This window comes from Gavialis gangeticus, unplaced genomic scaffold (assembly GCF_001723915.1).
Source record: "Gavialis gangeticus isolate Ggan-Ray unplaced genomic scaffold, GavGan_comp1, whole genome shotgun sequence".
NCBI classification, from domain to species: domain Eukaryota; kingdom Metazoa; phylum Chordata; order Crocodylia; family Gavialidae; genus Gavialis; species Gavialis gangeticus.
This window is the reverse complement of record NW_017728995.1, coordinates 4,034,748-4,041,665: the sequence shown is the minus strand read 5'-3', so window position 1 is coordinate 4,041,665 and position 6,918 is coordinate 4,034,748.

Sequence of the window (6,918 nt, the reverse complement as noted above, 5' to 3'; positions counted from 1 at the left end):
GCCACTGACGGTGGCAGCCCTGTAAGGGGGGGCACCAGCCCTACCAACACCATCACTGTCAGCCATTGGGGGGGGACACCAGACCCTTCAGGGGGGGCACATGCACCCCATGCCTCCCCTACCAGTTGCCTATGGGCTATATTATCTGTCCAATTCATTTTAATACTAGTGTAAAACATAACAGCACTGGTGTAAATATGTGTCTATCCAGGTCCTTAAGGAGGTTAAGGATGAAGTTACATTAGGGGTGGGTAAAATGCAGCCCAGGGGCCAGATGCGGCCCACCAGCCATTCTATCCAGCCTGGGGGGACCGTAAAAAGTTTAGAAAATTAATATTTATCTGCCCCTGGCTGCCTATCATTTGACCCTTGATGGCTTGCCAAAACTCAGTAAGTGGCCCTCCGCCCAAAATAATTGCCAGCCCCTGAGTTACATATTACACTAGAATAAACCAAATCTGTGGAATGTTAAGCAGTGTTAAAGTTAGAATATGCTGTGAGCAGTCACATGTTAAGGGTTAATACTGTTTCTTGCCTGTAATGCTCTGACTTGCCAATAGAGGGTTTGTGACCAGGGGTATGGCTACTAGGAGCCAGGACACCTGAACTCTATCCCTGAGCAAGAAGAATGGTGCATTCTGAGATGCTGAAGGACTGCAAATTGGTAGTTTTTGGCCACGGAGGAGACTGAAGTTACCCTAACATGAGCTGGGTAGCATGGCCCAGAATTAACCATTTCCTGAAGTGGCAAAACTTTGAAATACTCAGAGGGCACTTAGCACAAGTGAACAAGTTTTAACCTCCAGATGCTTGTATTTTAAGTGTTCTTAGGATTTTCTAAGTGTAATGTACAATTTCTGACATACGGCATAGATCTGAGCAAGTCATTTATTTTCCAATCCTGAAAACCTTAATGCCTTTAACTTTAAGCATGGGTTTTGTTCTATTAAAGTCTATATACATACACTTAAAGTTAAGTATGTTCAAGTGCTTTTGAGACTAGGGCTTTAATGTTACTGTGCTTCAATTTCCCCATTGTAAACTGGAAATAAAGCTTTTTTTCCTATCCCTTTCCTTGTTTATTACTTAGACAATTGCAAGCCTGCAAACTATCAGTTTTACATTATGTGTGCATAGAAGGTCCTAGCGTACTGAATTCTCATTCCCAATGGAGCCTATAAAATACTTCAGTAAAATGAATTGTACTTTCTAAAATGTAATCCACACGTAGGTTTTAACTTTGCAATAAATGTTAAAGAAAATATTACAAACTAAACCAAAGAACTTGTTTTTTCAGTGAATAAGATTTACAAATTCCTCTCACTCCATTTCTAGCATTCTTTCTTGAAAATCCCTCTCCATTGCACATTAAGGCTAGGGACAGGAGTTACGCATAAACTGGTATAGAATCATAGAAACACACAGCTGGAAGGTATCCGAAAGGATCATCAGGTCCAGCCCCCTGCATGAGCAGGAAAGACATCTGGGGTCAGACAACCCCAGCCAGATGACTGTCCAGTCTTCTCTTGAAGACCTCTAGGGTAGATGATTACACCACCTCTGAGGGAAGCTTGTTTCATAGTTTGGACACCCTAGTTGTAAAGAAGTTTTTCCTAATGTTCAGCCTGAAACTATCTTCCAGGGGTTTGTGGCTGTTGTTTCTAGTTTTCCCCCAGGGCACCCTGGTGAACAGCTGTCCACTGAACCCCTGCTGTATGCCTCTGATAAGTGGTAAGCTACAATCAGGTCCTCTCTCAGCCTTTTTTCTTTAGGCTGGAGAGTCTGAGATCCTTCAGCCTCTCCTCATATGGCTTGCCATGCAAGTCCCTGATCATGCGGGTGGCCCTTCTGTGTACCCTCTCGAGCTTTAGCACATCCTTGTTGAAGTGCGGTGCTCAGAACTGGATCCAATACTCCAGCTGCAGCTGCACCAGTGTTAAGTAAAGTGGGAGAATCACTTCTTTGGATTTACTGGAGATGCATTGATTGATGCATGCCAGAGTTTTATTGGTCCTAGCAGCTACTGTGTCACATTGCCAGCTCATATTCATGCTGGGGTCTATTGTTACCCCCAGATCCCTTTCATTTGTAGTGCTGGTCACGTTAGCAATGCCCAGCCTGTAGGTGTGCTGGGGGGTTTTCCTTTCCAGATGCAGCACTTTGCACTTCTCTATGTTGAACCTCATCTGGTTCTGTTCTGCCCACCATGCTAGCCTGTCTAGGTCTGCTTGTATTTGCAGCCTATCTGCAGATGTGTCCATACAACCCCATATCTTGGTGTCAGCTGTGAACTTGGCCAATGGGCTTTTCACCCCCTCATCCAGGTTGTTGATGAAGATACTGAACAGCACTGGGCCAAGTACTGACCCCTGGGGTATGCCCCTGCCCACATCTCACCAGTGATCAGAAACCAGTTCAAATCTGAAACACAACAGAAGTTCAATACACATAAACCACTTTCTGAATTAAAATACATTGGATGGATGTATTATCAGACTTAACTGATTTAGGTTATATCATTTTATTGAAATTGTGTCCCAGATCCCCTCCAGATTCAAATTAACTTACAGTCTCCCAGCATCCCAGGATGCTTTACACCTCCCCTGCAAGCTCCCCTCACAGGGTGGGCAGCTAGCTTTGGCCCAGGCTGTCTGCTTCAGCTGGACAGAGAGGTGTACTCTAGCTCCCCCTGGCTTTTGGCCTGAGCCACTGCAGGCATGTGGCTGCATTTCCAGAAGTGAAAGTGAATGTCTGTTCCTTAGATTTGTTTATTAGTTTAGACTTGTTTTTTGGTTCAATCTATGCCGTTTAGAGTAGCCTGTGAAGATTGAATCGACTCAGCCTCAGTCTTTTTGACTTTCTGTAGTTAGCCCAGAACAAAATGAAATACTCAAGAAATAAGTGATTGAACTTGGAGAAGGCAGAATTTGTGACAATCTACTGTTTAGTGTAGGTTTGCAGCACATGCCAATCACTGCAGCATCTGAATCTCTTGTATTGGGGGAGTGTTTCTCCAACTATCTGCAACCCTTGCCTTGAAAAGAGGCAGCTATAGACCTCTACAGTCCCATTTAATCACTGGGGAACTCATGCAAACAAATCCCTTTGCTGCCACTTCTGAATTCAATGCAATTCAAATCAGGATGCAAAAGAACGTTCTCATTTTCCTGTTGGTAGCAGGAGAACCGCATATGAGACCAAAGAGCAGGGGTGGGCAAAATGTGGCCTGGGGGCCAGATGCGGCCCACCAGGCCATTCTATCCAGCTCAGGGGGTCCCTAATAAATTTAGAAAATTAATATTTATCTGCCCCTGGCTGCCTATCATGTGGCCCTCGATGGCTTGCCAAAACTCAGTAAGTGGCCCTCTGCCCAAAATAATTGCCCACCCCTGCCAAAGAGGGAGTAAAGTGATTAGTAATAATATTAAAGAGAGAGAAGGAAAAATGCTCCTTAAGAGCAAAGACTGGAAACACTAAAGGTTAAAATCAGAGAATTGACAGGCAGCCAAGAAACACAGTGAATGGAGAAGATGACACGGGGCTTGCAAGGAATTGGCAGGCAGTCACTATGGGTGATGCCAAAAGGGAACACACAAAGAGACTGAAATGAGTCAGAACTTATAAAAGAGGACATAAGAAAACCCATGAAAAGGGGGGCTGAGAAAAGGGAGGCAGAATCCAAGACTTACAGCTGTAAAAATGTGAGATAAAAATAGTTGGAAAAAGCAATCCAGATCCTATCTGACCCTCTAAAGATGAAGAAAATAAGCTTAAAATTTACAGTATACTCAGATACCTTGGAAATTCAGATACAGAGAAATATATGGAAATTCCCAACTTTTCTCTGAAAGGAAATTTCCAAATTGGAAGTTTTAGTTATTGTTTATCTCTGCTTATCTTTGCAAACTCTGAAGTCCATTTGCAAATATGAGTCATGGCTGCAGATATGTCTCTCAGGGTGCATCAGCACATATATTTAAGCACGACTAAATGTATTGCTCATTAAGCTTATCCGCATTAAGCAATATTTGGCAGGTGTCTACATGTGCAGGGAGTTGACACTAAAGTTAATGCCAAGTCCCTGCAGCCCTACTATATGCACCTAGTGGCTGGGCAGACCTGGCACTAAAGTTAGTGCTGGGTTGCATCTACACATGTGTTAATGTACTTTAACTAATTGCACCTGCATCAAATTTAGGGACAATTGGCCTAATTTTGCCATTTTTAATGCACTTGAAGGGCGCACATGTGTAGACATGCACCCGTAATATGCATTAAATTAGGATAATGCACATTAATGCTTCTCATGTAAACGTGCCCTCAGTGTAGCTGTTTTAAGGATGTGGGGATATTTCACAGAAGTCCATCCCTTTTGAATCTCCTGTTTAAGTTCCTGTTGGCTTCATTTAGAGTTTAGGGTGAATAGACACAATACAGGCTCATATCCCATTTGTCTTTACTTGCTATAATAGTTTAAAGCAGCAGAAATGGCATTTGAAATATTTTACTACTGGTTTTAGTAGAGCTTTGAAAAGGTTTCATGTTTTATTTTGAAATCTAGGCAGCAATTGCTGTTTTCCTCTGACATCTAAATGCGGTGCAGACACACTATCTGCTACTTCAGCTGAGTATGAAATGAATTTGAAATCTTGGGCAACCTCTGGAAAACATGCAAATGCTCTTGTTGAATTTGACCTTTGACCTTACTGTAAACTGAAACCATCTGACAACTGAGGCATGCGAAATATGTGCTTTGTGCTTCCTGGGTGTGCTTTATTATTTTTATTTACTTATTTTGATTGAAATCAAAAGAGCTAGAAAAAGCTCTACTTTCAGATCTAGAGGACCTTAATAATACTTATGAATATAATGTGCAGCTCCATCAAATTTCACAACTTTTCCCAAAATAAACCAGAAAACACCGACAACTACTTTCCCTTCCTCCACCACTATTCACAACACTCACTTTCCCCTTTTGAGCACACTGTCTGCCTCTTTCTCAGATTGCCACAGAGAATTGATGGGCTTTACAGCATGCCCTAAAGGTCAATGGATGTATACAAAGTAGAGCCAGCTGGTTTTGGAAGATTTCCTTTCTGTTGAAAGGGATTCAACCGAAGCACCTTTGCTGATATTACTACAACAGCCTGGAACAGGTGGAGAAGCAATTTCTAGGCCATTTGGATTTTATATGACAAAGTCAACACCTGACACTGTACCTGGTAAGCATTAGGCATCCAACACAGAACATGGTATACCTTTATCCAGGAAGTTCTGCCTAACAAATTCGCTGCTGAATTCAGAACCAGCCTCAGAGTCTGGATGCATTTTGAGATGGACACATAGGCAGTTTCTCTGCATATGTACAACAGTCGGTAACCAATCAGAACATCCAGGCCTTCCCTTAATAAACTAATGGTGAAGTTACATGTAATATTTAGGCCATACTAAGTGCATTTAAAATGTGAGTGTCCACATAGTAAATCTTGTTAATTAGTGCTAAGCGTCCTCTGAGAGTCTCAAAGTTATGCCACTTCAAGCGAGATTTAACTCTAGGCCATGTTATCTAGCCTTCATTAGGGTAAATTAGTAATTTGAAGTCCTCTAGCATCTCAGGATTCACTGCTCCTAGCCCCTCCCATCCAGCCCAGGTGTTTTGTCTCCTAGCCATACCTCTGCTCATCAGCCCTCTAGTGGCAAGTCAGAGCTGTGCAGCAAAGAAACAGTAGTAAACCCTAACTAGCACCTTTCCACAACATATTCGAACTTTAATGCTGCCTAACATTCCAAAGATTTAGCATGGTCTAAGCATAACATGCAACTTCACCCTAATAAGCCATTCTGGTCATTGCTGTTTCCTGGTTATTTCCTAGTAAGACACCAACTACTTCCCTAGAGCAGAAAAAGAAAGGTCAAGAACTCTTCATTAAAGGGGCAGATATCATTATCTAGTACTTTAGTTGCTTTTTCCAACAAGCCAGCATTACTTCAATCTACCTTGGCTTGATCATTACCACTTTAGCTTTCATGCCTGCATCATTCTTAACAGGATGCTGCACAAGGAAACCAACAATTCTAAGGGTGGAAACAGATGTTGCCATTGTTCCATCATAAAAGTTTCTATGATGGCACAAAGGCCAAACAAATGGATATCCATGCCCTTTGTTATGCCAGAAATGCCTAAAATTTGTGGTCATGACATAGGTGGTGTCAATTTGCGCCACTGTATTGCAACAGACATCAGTTAAGTTTAGGGCAAGAGAGCACAGTCAGCCTATAGTTGCCCCCACTCCCCAGCTGCACTGGAAATCACTCATGGGGCTTGAAGGGTGTGATCCTGTGCACCCCATAAATTTCCTTGCAGGATTAAGTCCCTCAATCCCTGGGACTGACTGTGTGGATTTTCTATACTTACAGAGAGGCATCCCTGAGATTGCACAGGGCACGTCTCTGAGAGCGGGAAACCCCCGAGGCATGTCTCTGTAAGGTGGGAACATGTCACCTATCCTCTCACAGGACTGAGCCTCTTTCCAATGCAGGACAACAGGCAATGTGTGTTTTGCCCAAAGAAGTAGATCAGATGGCACAAAAGTTGCTTTGCTTCATATTGCTAATGTGGTGCAAGTGTCTTAATTATTATAATGGTTAAGGTTGTCTTGGGAATAACCTATAATGGTATTAAGCACCTTATAGTTTCATAGTTTCATAGATTAAGGCTCGGAAGGGACCTAGTAGATCTTCTAGCCCGACCCCCCGCCAGGGCGGGAGAACAACAAAACCCCAAAACAAAAACGGGACTCAAATGAGTTCAGCCAGGTAGGCATCCAGCCTCTTCTTAAAGACCCCCAGGGTAGGGGCCAGCACCACTTCCCTTGGAAGTTGGTTCCAGCTCCTAGCCGCCCTAACTGTGAAGTAGTT